Genomic DNA, 21,212 nt, shown 5'->3' with positions numbered 1-21,212 from the left:
GGTCCCTTGATTACATGGCGACAGAGTTACCATGGTGTCAACGGTTCAATAAAATCAACATTCAATCTTATAGTTGCCATTAGCCTGGAAAGGCAGTAAATAATTCGTACTCTCGTAGTTTCTTGATCAGTCAAAAATCCAAATAAATGAAATTACCTTAACATTGACTTGTAAACATCATCATCCCCAGCACCAGAACGAAATGATTTGTTTGTTCACAAACAGTCCTCATGGAATTGATTTTCCTTACTACTGTACTTTTCACTAAAGCGTCAAGCTCTTTGTATTTTTGTAATAATATTTCATAGGCCTCATTCTTCTTGTCCTGGTCATTTAGTTCTTTGATGTTACTAGCTACAAACACGGAAATTTCTTGTAGAGTTCAACGAACTCCGCTAAAAACTACCGTGAGCACTGAGGAAGTTTTTTTCATTGTTGTACAAAAACGAATTTATCAAAAAAAAGAGAGCAACATGTTCGATTTCCATTAATAGTGTTTCAGCACTAGAGTAAAAGGGAATTGCGCAACAGGGGGACAAAAGACTGAGGGGAGCGTCTACACGCACAGACTTGTTTGCGCAGATGTTTGAGATTTGCGCAGACACGCTACGTCTTAATGTACATTTTGCTTGTGCATGCAAGACGTAGCGTGTGGACCGGAAATTTAGAACTGAGCACATGCGGGAATTGTAAACCAAAGACTGAGCCCAAGAACATATATTTTCATTTATTTGGATTTTTGACTGATCAAGAAACTACGAGAGTACGAATTATTTACTACCTTTCCAGGCTAATAGCAACTATAAGATTGAATGTTGATATTATTGAACCGTTGACACCATGGTAACTCTGTCGCCATGTAATCAAGGGACCCCGAGTTCAATTATAGATCAAGCCCGGATTAGCCTATATTAGTGTCTAGTGATGTGATCAGCATCACGCCCCTGACCGCCTTTACCCCCCAGGGTTTTCCCCTGGTACCCATGTTATTCGACGCTGGGTGGGCGCTGGGGACGCTTCCAACCGTTAGAAAAGTTTCTGGGGATCGAACCCGGGGCCTTGAGAATGGTAGTCATACGCGTTACCGACTGAGCCACCGCGGCCACTAAGTAACTTGTAAATTGTAATTAATTTGTTATGTATAATGGAAATAGTTTAAGCAAGCTGAATTATAAATAAATTTTTCGTAAGAGAATCATCAAGAAAGGGTATTTATGTTAACTTTTTATTTTTGAACATTGTAAAGTATTGTATGGAATTGGGAAAAGTAATCTTAGTGAACTATTGGAATATTGATATAGTTTATTTTACTTCGCCTTTTGTGTGAAGATGGGGATGAGGGATAAAATGATGAAAGTTATGAATTGACATTTTTACAAATAACCAAGCCCGAGCGGGATTCGAACCCGGGACCCCAAGCGTCGCAGTGCGATGTGCTAACCACTCGGCCACAGGGTCTGGCAACTATTGGAATAGTTTTTTAGGTAGTGCTAATATTAAACGTTTACAATGGAGGTTTATTTATTCACATATTTATAAGAGGTCATGGTGATAAGAAAATAAGCACAATGTTTCTCCCCACGCAATTCACGAAGAAATGCCACGTGCGAAAATGCACCATTTTCAGGAGCCAGTGCCTGTACCATCCTGAATGTCTCATGCTCTTAAGATGTTTAATTTGTTTTCTGTTTGGAAGACAAACTGCAAAAATTCATCAGAGTAGCATTTTCCATGATGGACAGCGCGGAACTGAGTAGGAAAAAATGTACAGCAAGACGTAGCGTGTGGACGCGCCAGAACTGCAACATCTCTCTTCCTGTACAGTTTTGAACTGTGCAAACAAGACGTACTGTAAGACGTAGCGTGTGGATCGGCCTGCACTTGGGCTCAGTCTTTGGTTGACAATTCCCGCATGTGCGCAGTTCTAAATTTCCGGTCCACATGCTACGTCTTGCGTAACGTAACGTGTGGACCGGCCATTAAATTTCGTTGTTGCGGGATCTCGGGATACTAGATATGATGAAAGTGCCTTGTAATTTTCACATAGATATTTAAATTCTCTCGCTCCTTAGCGTTGTTTTTTCAGACACTTTCAGCTAATAGCATCGATGAAGATGAGTGATGATATGATAAAGGAACACTTACAAATAACACCAATGCCCAGGCCGAGATTCGAACCAGGGAGCCGGTTAGCGCTGTGCTAACTATTCCGCCACTGAGTTCGGCAATTTTTACACAGAAACTTACACGTCTTCCTTGCATACTTTTTTACAAATACATCACAAAGATTTTACAAATTAAAAGTGTGGATCCAATATTGATTATTCATTGTGAATTCACGTAAATCAGCAAACATTTTGCGTGATTGTATAAAAAAAATGGACATAACTAATCTCGGTAAGAAAAATGGAACTTGCAGATCACAGTTGCCATGTCGAACTGATCTCCGTGTGTAGTGTTTAGTAAGTCACATTTTAAGTATGGGCCATGATTGCATGTGAACAAGGCATCCCACTTCCCCAAACAAAAAAGGGATTGTCAACCAAGTCCTCGCAGAACGGATTTTGGATCTATTGTCATTCAGAAAGTAAGTTTCAAAAGAGCTATTAGGTATTAATATATCAAAAAATTATCCGTAGAAATGAAAAGTAATTATAAGCCAGTTCATGGTCTAGAGTTACTGACGGTTTTACCAAACCTCTCAACTTAGGTTCCGAGTTCGATTCCTGGTCTGGCTACCTCTTTGTGAGTGTCCCTTAATCAATTCAATCCAAGTATCATCCATCCCCATAGTTCCGATTAATTATATAAGTGGAATAAAAGCAAAGCAAAATAAGAAAAAAATCAAATAATTGTAAGAGTCCTGCAATGTCCCAAATATCTACATTTGAAGAATATGTAAACACAAGATTAATTATCATAATGCATTTGGGAAAAACTGTGTAGACACACAGGATGCTCCCGAAAGTTGCCAATCCACGTGTAGCATGACCTTCGATACTGAAATTGTGCGTTTTAGAAAAGTATGCTCGAGGCTCCTCAAGCATCTTACGCAGAATTGGCAACTTTTTTTTTCCTTCGGGCAAAACATTTTCATACTCTTTATTCCGTGGTCGGCTGTACAATAAATAACCACATCCTTAGATAATCTCGTTGATGCGTCAAGTAGCAAACCTTTCTCCAGCCGCCTTTACCACACCAAGTGAGGTCGAATCCTGGCTTGGGCGTGGACGCTTCTTTCACTTTCATCTATTCAATTTTAGCATCATTCATTCTGATCATGGCAGAAAATCGACAGAATAAGAACCATAGGAAGTTCATATTCGTCGACACGATTAGCCAAAGTGACAGAAAAATAACGTAAATGAGGAAAATGAACAAATTTCCTGAGGGAGATTAAATAGCGCTCAAAAATCTCTTACGCACTTCTTAGCTAAGTTATTTCTCCATATTGAAGAGATGTGTGTAATTCGAAGCATATAGTAGGATACGATAATTTTAAAACTACAGAATAAAACACTCACTTTGATAGAAATAAGTAGTGCAGTTCTAACTGTCATTCTTTCAAGGGGACTTTGTTGCTGCTCAGAATTTACATGCTGACAATTCTGTGCAGCCCTTGGCACTGCAACTGTATAACTCTGTGGGGTTGAAGTACAGCAGTAGTCTGAAACTAGCAACCTGCAGGGCACATGCGATACAGTGTCAACTGTTTTCGGTCTGCTAAATGATCACAAAATAAAAATACATCACTTTATTATTCGTAAGAAATTTATTAATATTAAGTTCTTTACGGACCTTTCGAGCGTCTGAGCCTGAGACCACTAAATGAAAATAAATATTATGGCTAACGTAATTTATCTACAAGAAAGGCAGGATAATATATTTCTTACAAAATACTTTTGTCATACATGGAAATAACGACATTTTGCTGACGCTTTCCTGACCAAGTTAAAATTTATGATCGAACAGAAAGTTCTGGACGTGAAGCCAATCAGAAACGTTTCTCGGCAGTGACGTTGGACTTGTATTTCGTTAATGTTTGAGAGCGTATTTCTAAAAGACAGAACCAATATCGCCAAGATATTTCTTTACATCTTATTTCTGTATCACTAAAAATAAAATGAAAGGAATTTAAAACATACTTCATATCGTAATGGAAATTTTCATTATCTTAATATCGTTTCATTCTCTGTAAGGATTGATACGATATTGTGAATTATTTCTCAATTTCTAAGTTTTTAAGAACTTATTTCAGTTCGGGGCACCCTGTATTTCCTCTACTTTTGAGCCAGACGATATTGATCATATTTTCTTTCACTGTTTCACGATTTGGTGCAAGCCTCATATAAATAAAATTATATTATACTTTTAAACAAAATATTATTTTTACGTAACATAAATACGTATACATGTACATGGAGTTTCAATTTTTCTAGACAACGATGCCGCGTCAGTTAAAAGTGGATCGAGAGGAACTCATCAATGAACTTCTTGCAGCTAAGAACCAAATTTCATCTAGTGATGGACAGATAGCTGGACCTACCTCTGAAATCTGGGAAAACATCTCCAAAGCATTAGAATATAAAGTGTCTTCTAAATCTCTATACACAATTGTAAAATGTAATCGGTATGGAACTTGGGATATTCTTGGCTTGAATCCACTGAATGACAATACTGTCTCAGCTGATAAAGAAGCCGAAGAAAATAACAGTGACAGTGAAGACATCAACAATGGTAACAGTGACAGTGATTGCGATGCTAATTCCAACTCTCGACACTTTGTTCTGACATTGTCACCAGAAGAATGGCAGAAAATTCGTCCGGAGACCAAACAGTACAAGTGCTCAGATAAAGATAATTATCTCAGAAGTTGTAGGGAATACGACATTCTTCGTCCAGGAGTTTGGACTCAAATAATTAATGAACACATTTGGGAAGTTACACGTCTTCCTTGTTGTCTTAGTTTCAAAAGGGGAAAAGTTAACCCTTCAGGGTTAAAATATGTAACCATTGACGGTAAGTGCAATGAGTGCCTATCGGTCTTCCATGCCACAATACGAGAAGAGCCCAAAGAAGGTTGTTGTGCAATTGTCAACTGCACTCTCAGAGGAAGCTTCAGAAAACCACACGAAGTGCAGAAAAAGCGTCGCCTTGTTCAACCACTGAGAAATGAAGTTCAAGAAAAGTTGTGCAAGCAAAATATTTCTGCAAATATGTATAGGCGATTGGAAGCTGGAAAATACATGCAATTTGGTGATAGCGAGCCAAGTCATCTTCCAACAGCAAATGCATTAAGAATTGCAAAGTGGGAATGGAGGAGAAAATCAAGACTTCACGACGATCCCGTTGTAGCTTTATGCATAATGAAGCATTCTGGAACATATGGAAATGCAATCAGGGACATAGGAATGGATAGGTTCTTTATTCATTACTACTTACCGGAACAAATATCAGTTTATCAAGAATATTGCAAGAGAAGTCCATTGCCCAAAATTTCAATCGACAGTACCGGGTCTGTGGTAAAGCCCGTAAGTAAACCGGGACATATATATTTATACGAAGCTACAGTAAATGATCCAGAAACAAAACACCAGTATTCAGTAGCAAACATGTTATCTGAAAGACACGATGCAGCCAGCATTTTGTATTGGCTATCACAATGGCAATTAGATGGGGCTCCGACACCTAAAGAGGTGATTTGTGATATGTCTCTGGCATTGTTATCAGCTGTCATATGTGCTTTTTGTAGATTTTTATCATTAGACGAATACTTGAGCTTCTGTTCCTCAATTTTGCTTCACACAACATTACATTTACAGAGACCTCCTTGTGTGCCTAGATGTGATGTCGCACACTTCATAAACCTTGTGTCCAAATGGCCTTGCCTTTCAAGGAAAGGTTTCAGAACTAGGAATCTCTACATAAGGTCCATTGCACTAATTGTACAATCCAGTGACATAAGTGAAGTGAAGTTGGTTTTAAAAGACATTTTCATTGTGGCAATTAGTGAAAGCGTAGGTAATAACATCAACACCGGGGATGTTACTCCTTGTGAAATGAGTAAATCAAGACTCAAGGAACTTATTGCCAAGGGATCTACAGATATTAACACACTTCTGGAAAATGCTGTTATGGGAGAGTCTCCTGAGATATCCGAAGGAAGTTATCATCTCGGAGTGAATAATTCTTCCTTCGAAGAATGGGCTGAAGATATTAAAAACGAAGCCGAAGACGACGTTATGGGCATTGAAGGGGATCATGACAACTTGCAGTTTCTTCCAGAAATCGTTACTAAAATAATCAAGTGCTGTAGGCTAATACCATTATGGTCTGCTATAATGCTTCGGCCATTTGGTCATTTAAGCACTCTGACTGCAAGCTCTGCTCCTGTGGAAAGTAATTTCTGTGATATAAGAAAAGAATATTTGCTCACAGGAAACTCCCACTTCGTGTAGATGAGTTTATTGATGTTCATCTCAGTGCAATTGAAGTAGAGATGAAACTCACCGCAGCTGCACAACATCGGCTACATGAAAACCTTGTCGAATGCCAAGAGGACAAACGTGTAGACTCCCAGGCCGCAAGTATCGTTGCAGAATGCCCAACCGATCATATCACGAGCAACGCAGATTGTGTAGCTTGTGCCAACGGACATATGCCATCTGATGCTCACCGCTGCAAAGAATGCTTGAAGAATGTACATGTTTTCGACGAATGCTCATTGTCAATTCCTGGTATAGAAGAAGGCTACGGGGAACTAAGACTTTGCGTTCAATGCATGAAAAACAAAGCACGTACTCAGGAACTTGATGCGGAAGTATTTACAGAAGACATCAATGGCATACAAACACTGAGAAACAGAGAATACGAACTTCAAGAGGATGTAGATTCAGAAAACACCAAGGACATGGAAACGTTGAGAACAGATGAATACGTTCAGGAGGAAGTAGTTACAGAGAAAATAAATGACATACAAACGTCGAGAAGAACAGATAAAGAAAACAAACAAATGAAAATGAATCCAATATCTTCTTCATTAATAGATGCAATAGATGAAAGTAAGAGACTGCCTCTTTCTGAAGACTATGCTGTAGAAACATGGAAAAGGAAGGTGCAGGGCGTAAAAAGACTGAAATCGTCGTATTTAGCACCAAATAAAGACATTGCCGAAATGGATTTCAAGAGTAAATCTTGTGCACAACGGTTGGGTCTGCTAAGAAATGGTGGTGTGTTTGGTTTGAAACCGGTGTCAAGTGGAGGCCAAAAAATTATAGTAAAGAATACATGTGCATTTGATGCAATTGTGCAAATATTAGCGGTGTCTTACTGCGACAGTGTAAATCTCAAAACATTTGTTGATGGAAATATTAGGAATGACTTGGTGACAGTCTGGAATGTTGTGCTGGATATAGCGAAGAATGGAATCACAGCCAGAACATACAAGCTTAGAGCTCTAGTGTTATTTGATTTGTTTGAATATGTTCAATTTCCGGAGGGTGTAGTGCAAGTGTCGGCTGAAGCCACGGCAAAACATATGCTGGAAAAGCTACTATGTGACCACCAATCGATAGTAGAACGCTCGTTTTGCCCAAAAAGATGTTCTGGAGAAGATAGAACAATTTCTCGGACAGTGATTTGCGTGGCATGTCCAAAGCTTTCCGTTTCGTCCCTTCAAGTCCATTTGATGTCATATTTAAACCCAACAATTCAGTGCTTGCTTTGTAACGTAAAGAAAACAGTTGAAACTAAAGTAAATGAGAATCTGTTGTACATTGAGATAGTCAATGCAGATGTAGACACTTCTTCGGCCAGAGATATGGTTGTAAAACTAGAAGATATACTTCCATAACTTGATTTATCAGGAATCAAGTACGAACTTCGTGGTGTTATTGTTCCAGTATATAATACTCAATTTAATTACGAATATGTTGGTCACTACATATCATACTGCAGACGCTCCTCAGAGTACTGGGAATTATATGATGATTTACGTCAGAAGAAGGCTTACTGCAAGAGATCAACAGCTGTCAATTGCCAAGTTCTTGTTTATACCAAGTGATATGATGATAGCGAAACAAGGAAAGATTCTTTCATATTTTTATTTTGTTTCGTGCATAATATTTTTAATTTGTAATTAATATCCTTCAGAAACTATTCAAGAAAAATGTCTTAATTTTAAATTCTAAGTGTATTATGTGTACAAATTTCATCTAGTATATAAATATAAGAATCAAGTAGTTGTGAAAATGTCATTATACTAATACCGTGCGTCCAATTCCTTGCGAGACCGAGAGATCGGGAGAAGTGTGGCGGCCGGCGCTAGTGGAGATGCCGACATTTTCGAACATTAACGTCTTGCTTAAATTTACCCTCGAAAGTGTTTTGCTTCACTCGGAATCGTTTGTAGGTTTCGAATGTGCAACACTGTATCAAGATTACGTTGCAGACTAAACTGTTAAAAGTCAAAGGTTTTCGTGAGCATTGTTTGCAATCTGAACTCTCCGAGCTTGAGTTGTTCTTTCCTTCGCTACTACAGGTGCCATGGGCAGAGCTGCAAATGGAATGAGGAACAGACCTTGAACCAAGAGCGCGTTAATTTCGTACTGAGTGAAAGAATGTGGTGTATGGTTACTTGCCGTTCTACTTGATTTGATTTCATTTATTTTTATTTTTACTTTGCGTTTTGTGCCTCTTGGCTAATTTGCGAAGATGGGGATGAGTGATGAAATGATGAAATTGATGAATAGACATTCACAAACAACCAAGCCTGAGTGGTATTCAAACCCGGGACCCTTGGCATCGCAGCACGATGTGCTAACCACTCGGGCACAGGTTCCGGCTTGCCGTTCTACTTCTTTGTGTAATTGCAGTGTGTGTGTGTGTGTTGTGTGTAAGTTAGGTGATTGAAATGCAAACCACAAAGTTCACGTTAGAACAAGTAATTTTTATGTATGACTCATGAAAACAGACTCATATCGAGACGTGTGTTACAATTTGCACAGCAATTCCCTGGCATTTCACCTCCAGATAGAGAGACGGTTAGACGTCTTGTCCTTACATTACGAGAAACTGGATCTTTAAATTTTAGAACCCCTAAGCAAAAACGACGGATTCTAACCGAAGAAAAACTCGACAATTGGGGCAGCGTTAGAACTCTCTCCAAACAAACCTCTACGCCATGTTTCATAGGAGGTGGGCTTGTCAAAATCTTCAGCACATACAGCCACTAAGCTACTAAAATTAAAACAGTACTGTAATAACCCTCATAATATCGACGAAGTAAAATACAATATAAGGCCCGAACATTTGCGTGTGAATCAAAATTTTCATCAAACGATGCCAGGAATGTGTGAATGTAGGTGGGCATCACTTTGAACAACTCTTATAACGCAGATTAGTGCTATAAATATCTGCATGCTAAAGATATGTCCATAAAAATAAGCGGAACGTTACTGGTCGAAAATGTCGGCATCTCCACTAGCACTGCCCGCCAGACTTCTCCCGATCTCTCGGCCTCGCAAGGAATTGGACATACTGTATGTGCAAATATGTATGTAACATATTTTAATATTATAATTTAAGTTAATTGAACATTTATTATTTGTGCTTAAATCGAGTAAAAAATTATTATATTAGTGTAGTGAATTTCTCGTTTATTGTTAGTGTATCTCATTATAAAATTCGTTCATATAATTCTTCGAGTCAGTCCAGGTAACACACTAGATTTAATATTATTTTGAAGAACAGCAAGGGCTCCTACCTGCGAGTTGATACAAAGATATATATATATATATATATATATATATATATAATTCATACTGAATTCTCTCCTTAGAATAGCTATTTAGTTATATGATGATTACGCCAGGAGAAGACTTACTTCAAGAGATCAACAGCTGTGAATTGCCAAGTTCTTGTTTATAGCATATAATCTGAAGATAGAGAAACAAGGATAGAAACTTGCATGTTTTCATTTTCTTGATGCATATAATTTTTTTTATTTTGAATTAAATTCTTCAGAAATAGTAATCAATAAAAAGTTTTAATGTAAATTATAAGTGTATTGTATTTACAAATTAAATCTGGTAGTTGAGGAAAATGTGCTAATTGAAACATAGGCACATATTATGTATAAAACACAATTCAATATTACAATTTTAAGTTAATTGAACATTTATTATTGTTGTTAAAGACGAATAAAATTTATTACATTGATGCAGTAAATTTCTCGTTTTTTGTTAGTGTATCTCATTAAGAAATCTTTCATATCATTCTTCCAGTCATCATCATTATAAAATTCTTTCATATTATACTTGCAGTTTGCAAACTAAGTAATGTCAATATATCACACTAGATTTGATATTTTTTTTTATAACAGCGTACGCATATACCTGTGAGTAGATGCAATATTTATGCTACTAAACAAGTAGAAGAATTCTAGGATTATGAGTTTCATCTAGAGTGATCTAGCATGCTAACTGATATGAGTACAGGTTCAATCAAGCAGGAAAATGTATTACTTGCTGGAAGTATGGATATGTAGGTGTACACATGGGTAGACGTCATTATTGAAATTGATTTTTTATATTTTTTCCGTAAAGGAAAAAATGATTTAGTGTATTTTACTTCTCTCTTAAGACACTTTCGGCTAATAGAAGGGGATGAGTGATGATATGATGAAACTGATAAATAGACACTCCCAAAAGCCCATGCCCAAGCCAGGATTCGAACCGTAGACCCCTGTAGTCTATCCATGTTCTAACCACTCCAACACTGGGCCCGGTGTAAGAGAAAAGATATCGTGGTACAGTGTACCAAGATTAAAACCGTTCAAATTGTCCATAACCATCTTCATTAATTTTTATCTTATATCTTATGTGATTTTAAGCAATGAATTATTGTGTGTGCTCGTGCAGAAGTTGTCAACAGTTTGTTTGGACTTTTTTTTAAAACTTCTTGAAGCTCTTATTGCCTCGAATAAATTGCACCAAAATGGTGATGGACAATTTTCACGGTAATACATATGAATCCCATTGCACATGTATTCCATATCGCACACATGAGATAGAATAGATGTACGCAAAGTCACAAACGATGCACTAACTTTTGGCAGCATTTTGGTGAAAATCGGAGAAGGTGGGAGGCTGACCCCAAAAGTTAAGGTGTTAATATCTCGGGGTTTCCCCTTGTGCACAAACGAAATTTTTGCATGCACATTCGTGCACAAACGATGCACTAACATTTGGCACCATTTTAGTGAAAATTGGAGAAGGTGGGGGGGCTGACCCCAAAAGTTAAGGTGTTAATATCTCCGATTTCCCCTTGTGCACAAACGAAATTTTTGCGTGCACATTCGTGCACAAACGATGCACTAACGTTTGTCACCATTTTAATGAAAATCAGAGACGGTGGGGGGGCTGGCATTTAGACAGCCCCCCGAAATTGACTTGCTAATTTTGGTGTTTTCCGTTTGTGCACAAACGAAATTTTTGCGTGCACAAACGAAATTTTTGCGTGCACAAACGATGCAATAACGTTTGGCACCATTTTGGTGCAAATCGGAGAAGGTGGGGGGCTGTCTAAATATATGTCTTTCTTTTTCTGCTGTTGGACCGAGGTGGTAAAGTTTCTCAGTTCTTTGTAGTAGCCCCAGTTTGCCTGGGTTTTTGTGCGCTTATATTTTATTAGGATATTGTCATGGAGCTTCATAAGTAGCTTTGTATTTTCAGATATCCACGGAGAGTTTTTTGGTTCTTTTAATTTAATTTTGAGGGGCGCATGCTTTTCGAAGAGATTTATTACGTTTTGAGTAACGAAGTACACTTTATCGTCGATACTGTCAAAGCTATCTATTTACATCCATTCAATTGTTGCAGCATCCCTATCGAATATCTCATTGTCGAGGGTAGAGAAGTTTCGATATTTGATAAACTGTTTAATTAATTTTGTTTTTTTCGATGGCAAGTGTCGCATTTACTAAACAGTGGTCAGACTTTCCGATGGGATCGTTTATGTAAATGAGCGTACAAGATCCGGGTCATACATTACTACTACATCGAGGAGTGATTGAGTGGTCGCCATTATTCTGTTTGTTTGGTTAATGATTTGAATCATGCCTAAAATATTCTATTATTGATTGTAAATATACTGTTTCTGGTTTATGGGGAGAAAGGAAATCTGCGTTTAAGTCACCTAGAATAAGTAATTTGTGAACGAGTGGCAAAACTTCTGAGATCGTAGTTTCTAGGTGCGATAATTTTGTATACAATATGTTAAGGGCTTTGTACACCACATTGTACTGTCTGAGAGCTGGATGTTCAAAAAAAATCTGAGATAGACCTGGATGCTTTTGAAAGGAAAATTCTGAGAAGAGTATGGGGGGACCAGTGAGAGACAGGGATGAATGGAGACTAAAGTATAAAAATGAATTGTACCATCTATACAAAGATTTATGTATATCCCACTTTATAAAATTTAAAAGACTAGAGTGGGGAGGACATGTGCAAAGGATGGATCCACATCGCATACCAAAGTTAGATGCATATAGTACAATAAGAGGTAGAAGATCTGTAGGGAATCCCAAGAGAAGATGTATGAAGGCTGTGGAAGAAGATGTGAAAGGAATGTTAGGAATGAGAAATTGTAGGAAGAAAGCTTTGGACAGAGAAGCATGGAGGTCAGAGTACGATATCGGGCTGCAGTGCCATAGGAGAAGAAGAAGGAGGTGGGGACCGAAATAAATGAGCATGTTCAGGCATGTTGAAAACTTGAAAACCCCTAAATATGTGAAGTTTCTTTTTCCAATTGTCAAATTTTTTAAAATAATTTTGACCTTCTACAATGACTTTTTGTAATTTTAATATGTAGAGAATATTTATAGAAGCAATTTCTAAATTCTATGGCATTCATCTTTACAAGTACTTTCAATCTTGAAAGCATTTTATAGAAAGTGAAGGGTGAAGGGTAACATGTATTTGTGCCTAATAAATGTTATTGGAGCAGACATAGTGTGTAGCTGAATATGTTAGGCGAATGCAACAACTAAATTATTTGAGGCATCCCCCAATTCTGACTACTGTGAGTGAATTACTTACAAATGCTCAACACCCAGACAGGTTCCCTGCGTGCAAGAGACTTATGAGTGTAAGACCAAAGTTTGACCTTGACCACTGAGGTCAAAATCAGGCAAAGCCAGACCGGCTCGGTAGCTCAGTGGTAGAGCAATGGCATGGAATGCCAGACCTGGGTTCCAGTCCGGGTGGAGCCTGCATTTTTTGCTGAAGGATCTACATAATAATATACTTGTATTTACTTTTTCAAGAGTACATCACCAACAACAGTGTATTTTACTCTCCTTTCATTTCATTGATTTGCACATGTCAGTCATTCTCATTATTTACCCAGAAAGTGATAATATATTTGTATCATATTTTTTTCAGCTACCTGATCGAGAACTATGTGGAGGAACAGATACAAGATGTCCCAAGGTCAATTCCACATTTGCCAGTGTCTGCAGGAAAGTTAAGTGAACAAGAGCAGCCAAGAGAAATTACAGAATGTATCAGTAGAGAAGAAAATTTTGAATGTGAACCTTCACCAAAAACCCTTCCAAGCAAGACATATGATGATGGTTCTAGAGCTAGTAACAGGAGAGACCAATGTATAGGACCCATCTCCAACAACACTTTCTCTGCCAAAGGAGATTTGATAACCCATGAACCACAGATGCTCTTTAATTGTTCAGTTTCCAAGAAAACTTTTGTCCATGAAGCTGAGCGTAATACATTTATAAGTGTTCACACAAAAGAGAAACCTTTTAGTTGTTCAATTTGCAAAAAGAATTTTGCCTGTAAAGGTCATCTTAATCAGCACGTGAGAGTTCACACTAATGAGAAGCCTTTCAATTGTTCAATTTGCAAAAAGAATTTTGCCCGTAAAGGTCATCTTAATCAGCACATGAGAATTCACACTAATGAGAAGCCTTTCAATTGTTCAATTTGCAATAAATATTTTTCCCATAAAGGAGATCTTAATAAGCATGTGAGGTGTCACACTGGAGAGAAGCCTTTCAATTGTTCAATTTGCAACAAAGATTTTGCACATAGAAACCAACTTAATCAGCATATTAGGGGTCACACTGGAGAGAAGCCTTTTAATTGTTCAATTTGCAATAAATATTTTGCCCGTAAAGGAGATCTTAATAAGCATGTGAGGTGTCACACTGGAGAGAAGCCTTTCAATTGTTCCATTTGCAACAAAGATTTTGCACATAGAAACCAACTTAATCAGCATGTTAGGAGTCACACTCGAGAGAAGCCTTTTAATTGTTCAATTTGCAATAAGTATTTTGCCCATAAAGGAGATCTTAATAAGCATGTGAGGTGTCACACTGGAGAGAAGCCTTTCAATTGTTCAATTTGCAACAAAGATTTTGCACATAGAAGCCATCATAATTGGCATGTGAGGGGTCACACTGGAGAGAAGCCTTTTAATTGTTCTATTTGCAATAAATATTTTGCCCGTAAAGGAGAACTTCGTGTACATATCAATGTTCACTCAAAAGAGAAGCCTTTTAATTGTTCAATTTGCAACAAAGATTTTGCCCAAAAAGTTCATCTTAATGGGCATGTGAGGGTTCATACTGGAGAGAAGCCTTTCAATTGTTCAGTTTGCAACAAAGATTTTGCCCAAAAAGTTCACCTTAATATGCATGTGAGGGTTCACACTGGAGAGAAGCCTTTCAATTGTTCAATTTGCAACAAAGATTTTGCACATAAACATAATCTTAATGAGCATCTGAGAGTTCACACTGGAGTGAAGCCTTTCAATTGTTCAATTTGCAACAAAGATTTTGCACAGAAACGTAATCGTAATGAACATGTGAGGGTTCACACTGGAGAGAAGCCTTTCAGTTGTTCAATTTGCAATAAATATTTTGCCCGTAAAGGAAAACTTTGTGTACATATGAGTGTTCACTCAAAATAGAAGCCTTTCAATTGTTCAATTTGCAACAAAGATTTTGCCCATAAGGGAGATCTTAGTGTACATATGAATGTTCACTCAAAAGAAAAGCCTTTCAATTGTTCAATTTGCAATAACTATTTTGCTTGTAAAAGAGATCTTAGTGTACTTATGAATGTTCACTCAAAAGGGAACCCTTTTAATTGTTGAATTTGCAACAAAGTTTTTGCTCCTAAGGGCAAACTTAATGCACATGTGAGCATTCACAGAACGGAGAAGCTTTTCCATTGTTGAATTTGCTAAGATGTTTTGTCTGGAGGTGTGCACTTAACGTACACATGAAGCTTGACAGTCAAGAGTAATATTTTAACCCTTAACAGGAAGTATGTGTCTGACAGACACGCATGGTTTTTCTTTTCGTTGTGCTGGCAACCCTGTATGTTTCTGTGAAGCGAGCTCCTCAATACCTTCATAATTTTTTTTTCTTAGTTTGGTGGTGTGATTCATTGTTGTCGGTCGCGCTTGTGTGTTAGCTGATAAGACCTTTTTTGTAACCTACCGTGTCTGAGAGGCACATACTTCCAGTAACGTAAGTTTTTTTGCGTGTCCCGTGGACACATACTTCCAGTAGTGTAGTTTTCTTACACACAAGTATTATTAATGTTGATGATTAGAACTTAGTTATAATGGAGGAAGGACCTTCTACATCTAGGAAAAGGAAACTAAGCGATGTAGCTAAACTGGGTGAACCCAATTTTTGCGCCAAGGTTTTAAAAATGTGGGAAGAAGTGGAAGAAGAAGATGGGCTAGAAGAGGAGATGGAAGATCTATTTTCTGATGATGATTCCGATGTGGACCCCACGTTCATTCCTGATACATATGGTTCTTCCACTGATGATGAAGATTGTCGTAATTTCGAAGCTAGTATTTCGTCTGTAAGTTGCAGAACAAATAAAGAGAAAGACGTTCCGGCTTTTTTTCAAGGGAAGAAAGGATATTCTTGGGAATCTAAAGAACCAACAAAGACTAGACGTGTTCCTCGTCAAAATATAATACAAGGAATTCCAGGCTTGACAAAGATTGTTAGAAATTTAGGTGAAAATCCTCAAATGGAAGATATTTGGTCTCTAATTTTTGATGATGACATTATTGATCATATTCTGTTGTGGACAAATGTAAAATTAGAGAAAACAAGAATTAAAGTCAAAGAGCATCAAAAGAGCAATTACAGACCAACTCATAAGTGTGAAATAAAGGCACTTTTAGCTCTTTTTTATGCTTACATCAATTTGTAAGTCTGGACATGAGGATATGGTTTTCCTATTTTCTACTGATTCTATGGGTAAACCCATATTTAGATCAGCTATGTCAGTGAAGCGTTTCTAAATTTTGTTACTCTGCCTCTGATTTGACGACTCTGAAACAAGAGAAACACGGAAGGAGACAAGCAAATTTGCATTTTCATAAAAAAAGAAAAGTTTTTCTCAATAATAGTTATTTTTTCTTACGTAGCACTTGCGTTGTGTATGTATTTTGAAATAAATTTTATAATATTAGATTATAAGAATAAATCTATGTAATACTTTGCAAGGAAACAAAAGTTTCGGCGTTCCGTGTCTGTCAGACACATACTTCCAATTATGTAATAAAAAATCATACTTCCTGTTAAGGGTTAAATGTTGAATTTGATTAAATGTTTTGGATATGAAATTGAATTTTCATATGTGCATTCATTCTAGACAGAAATCTTAAAATTGTTCTGTTTGTAACATTTGTTTTGTCTGGAAAGGCATATGAGGAAGTTTCATCTCAAAAGACAAACTGAATTTGTGACAAGATTTTCCTGTAAAGATTACTTCAGAGTTCATATTTGAATCAATTTAATTTGAATCAATTATTTTGTCTACAAACACAAAGTTATTATGCATGTGAGGAGATTACACACCAAACAGAAGTCATTAAGGAAGTATTGCAAACAATGATCTGTATTGAATATTTAGAAATCATTCCATCAGTGTTTCTAAATGGATTTCTAAGTAGAAATCTCTTGACTCTGTGCACATCTCACATGCTTTAGTATCTTGAGATCTGCATTATCAGAATCAGTTGTATACACATCGGGAGGAATGTCTCTATATCCAGCAGGGATCTCAACGATGCTTTCAAACATGTCACCAGTAGTTGAGAGATAATACATAATTTTTAACAGACATTCCATTTCTTATGCCTATTCCTTATCCAAGAATCCAAACAGAAAAGGAAGTTGTCATAGCAGACACTTTCCCCTGTATGTTGTGACCATTGTGGATGGGGATTATATTGGCCTGAGCTGAGCACATTGTCACGTATGTACACATGATCATGTTTCAGCAGATTACATAATACAACATGTTAAAATGATATTTATAAACCACTGATTGTAGCTCTTAAAAAGATGTTTCTCTCACTGAAAAAAATTAATATTGTAACATTTAATTTGAACATAAAATTGATGAATTTAATTTTCATCTTTTGACTTTTTTCCAGATGTTCTCCTAAATTTCAACAATATCAGCATTCCTACAGAACTGTTTTCACAAGCATTGCCAGAACAATGGTTGCTGCTTGATAGTGACCACACACACTTTCCCTTTGCATTAACTTCTGGACGAGTTTCACCACTGCACTACGAACAATTGGCCAGTAACCTCTCAGTGTGTCTTCAGTTGAAGAGATGTGAAATTTTCCTTGAAATCTGTTCACCACAATGTAAGCTAGTGTCAATGTGCTCTTTGATCAATATCATCTTGGTTCACTGCATAACAAGGAACAAACATTGATGAATAGCATGCACACAACAATGGCAGTCTTTATCCTTAACATTGAATAAATTGATAATGATTAAAGACATTGTTAAATGGTTTTCACCATTCTCTTTGCCAGAAAATTTCACATGATTTTGATGTGTCTGTCACTTGCCCCTTATTCCCATTTGAAGACGTTAAGTTGAATTGAAATGTTGTATAGGGATGATGCAAGTTGTCTTCCAGTTACTTCATATGTTTCCACTTATGTACAGTGATATCTGAAGAAATTATATGGGTTATTCCACACTTTTGAATCGCACTGAATTTGTGATCAAGTTTGTGTTTGTTTTAGAGTTACTCTGAGCGAATGAGAATTAATATATTGTTTTATGCATGTTGAAGAATTCTGTAAGTTATAACATGTAATATGAGTATATTTGAAAAATTTCCATTCTTGAGAAATCACCATATAATTTCACTGATTTATGTGAGCTGGCAGAACCTTAAAAATATGTTTTGTTTTCTAGTTTGCACTCTGCATGCAATATTTTGTCTTTTTATAATAAAACACTATATATGATTGTATTATTTGTTGTATTGTGAAAACTTGAGAAGATTGGTGTTTAAAACACAGTTCTAAGTATTAATCACAATGAGAACCCTTTTAAATCCCAACTTTAAACTTCCACATATTATTTACATATTAGGTTTCACATAAAGAAGAAGCCTTTTAATTGTTTAATTTTGAGGTTAGATTCTTAATACAAGGTATCAAAGAGAAGTTCTTGCCGTTCTAGAGCAGTGATAAACAAAGATCAATACAGTGGACTGTATGTACCTTTAGGTTTCGATGTAATCTCCATCAGCATCCAACACCTTTTGCCAACATTTCTGCAGCTGCACAATACCCTGGTGATAAAACCCGGCAGGCTTGGATGCAAAGAAGTCCGTGAGTGCGTTCCGCAGGTCTCCCTCATTTGCGAAGGATCTCCCACGGAGGTGGTTGTCGACGGAATGAAAGAGGTGGTAATCTGTTGGTTCAAGGTCCGGTGAATATGGTGGATGGCACAGTGTCTCCCAGCCAAGTTGCTGAAGGGTCTCCCGGGTCCTCTTTGCCACATGTGGCTTGGCATTGTCGTGGAAGAACAGCACACCCTTGTCATTCTCCAATGCCGGCTCCTTCTGTCGCAATGCATGGTGCACCCTTTGCAACTGTTGAGTGTAGAGGTCAGCACTGACCAGCTGGAAGGAGCTCCTAATGCACCACTTGCCAACAATTCTACCATACAGAGAGCATAACCTTTCGAGGGTGCAGAGGTGGTCTTGAGATGTGAGGAACAGTGTCACGTGGCGACAATCAATGTGTGGTACGGTTGGGAGTGTCATAGAGGACCCACTATTCGTCACCAGTGAGCAGGCGATCAAATATGGGTGTGTTCAGGTGCTGAGTGAGCAGGGATAAACAGGCTGTCACTCGTTGTTCCTTGTTGGCTGCCGACAATGTGTGGGGTACCCACTTGCTTAACTTGTTTGACTTCCCTATCCCATGCACGTGCAGTCTGACTGTTTCAGCGGAAACATGGAACCTTTCTGCAAGTTCATCACACACAAGACCACTGTCCTCCTCGATGGCTGCTTTCAGGGCCTCGTCATCCAACACGTGTGGTCGTCCACTGCGAGGTTCATCCGAAAGGCTCACATCTTCCGAATGGAATTTCTGGAACCAATGCCTGGCAGTGCGTTCGTTCACAGCATTCTCCCCAAATGCCTGGCAATTGCGGCGAACTTTATGTGGCAGCTGACAAGCCCACTTTAAAGTCATACAGCAAACACACGTGAACAAGCTGCTTCGATACCTCCATTTCTCTTTGACACTGGATGAGCTATACCTGCTGTGTGTGCGCAACGTGCCTGTATTACTGACAGTCGATGGTCAGACTAACTCCCGATTGCTTGGCAGGCACGTGCATCATTTCGTTTCCTCTCTGTGAGCGCATGATTAATGGGACGTCAAAAACGGAAAGAACTTTTTTGGTTACCTTGTATACATGTGAGATTTTACAATGCAGATAGGTATATTTTGTTTTTTTATATATTTTACATATTTAAATAATACCCTTACAAATATTTATTTACATAAAGGACCCTGATACTCGGCTTTCTGTGGTTTACAAGATCCTACTCAATACATAGATTAAGCCGAAACTTTGGCTATTTATCGTTATCAGACAATTCAAGATTACAATTAATAAACAATATTTTTACTGCGTATACTCACAATAATAAACTACGACTTCATTCTAATCTATCAAGTATTATTCTTCTTTCACATGCACTCACACGAACACTAAACACTGGTAAGTACTTGTTCTCCTCTTCATTAGATTTTTTCTTGTTGCTTTATACACCACGTTAAAGCTGGATCCGTTCCTCACTAACTGTGTAGTAAACTTTATATGGATTCCTTCTTGTGATTACGATCACACAAAAGTATATTTTATGAACGTAATCTTGTCTGTAAAGTACCTTAGAAACAAGACACAATACTAAATTGTCTAGGTCTTGTTCAATTTCAAGTCCACACGATAAAATACCTCTAAAACAGTATTAGTTAATACATGCTGTAAACCGCAATTAATTATTCGGTGCAAGCTCACCATGCGGACTCACTAAGAAAACCGTTGGTGCTCTCCCACCCGTTATCTTCCTTCTTTTTCTTTTTTATCTCTCAACATACCGCCAACCAGTGTTGATCGAACAATCCATTGTCACCGAGGGGAGCAATTTCTTTACACAAGGAGGGTGACTTAAAACATTGGTTACAACTTCATAGCAAAATAAATTCAAATGAAAAAATGTGACCTGCACACAAGGAGGAAGGGCAGTATGATACAAAAATTATCAATTTTATTTTCCTATAGTATCATCTGTAGTTTTTGCATAGAAGTTTCAACAAAATGAATGAAAACTTTACTTGAGCCTCAGATTTATTGAATACCATAATAAAGACAAAGTTAAGACTACTTCCAATAATCTTACAGTCCCCCTCCCCCTTGATCGTGATGGTACAATACTGTAACAATTATACACATCAGAACATTTATACATAGTGAAATATATGTTTTGTGCAACAACTATACTAAATCAGGGTGGCTAATTATGCGTGAATTCTATGTAAACAATTGCAACTTTTGAAATTCCAAATGAATTCATACATTTTCAAATGCCCCGAGGTAAGTTTTTCACAGTTTAACTTTTATTTTTATCCAGGAAGGAAAGAAAAGAAAACTGCATTGAAAATATAACAAAATTCTCTCAATACAGTTACTTTGTTACTGCCCTTTGCAGAACAATCTATTATTGCAAGATATCATGAAGTTGATTGTGTAAATTAGAGTTTGAAATTCTTATAATTAACAATTTTTTTGTAGAATAGTATATTCCGTAACATTTATGACTTCT

This window comes from Lepisma saccharinum, chromosome 12, assembly GCF_977018435.1.
Source record: "Lepisma saccharinum chromosome 12, izLepSacc3.1, whole genome shotgun sequence".
NCBI lineage: Eukaryota > Metazoa > Arthropoda > Insecta > Zygentoma > Lepismatidae > Lepisma > Lepisma saccharinum.
Note: the sequence above shows the minus strand (reverse complement) of the source record.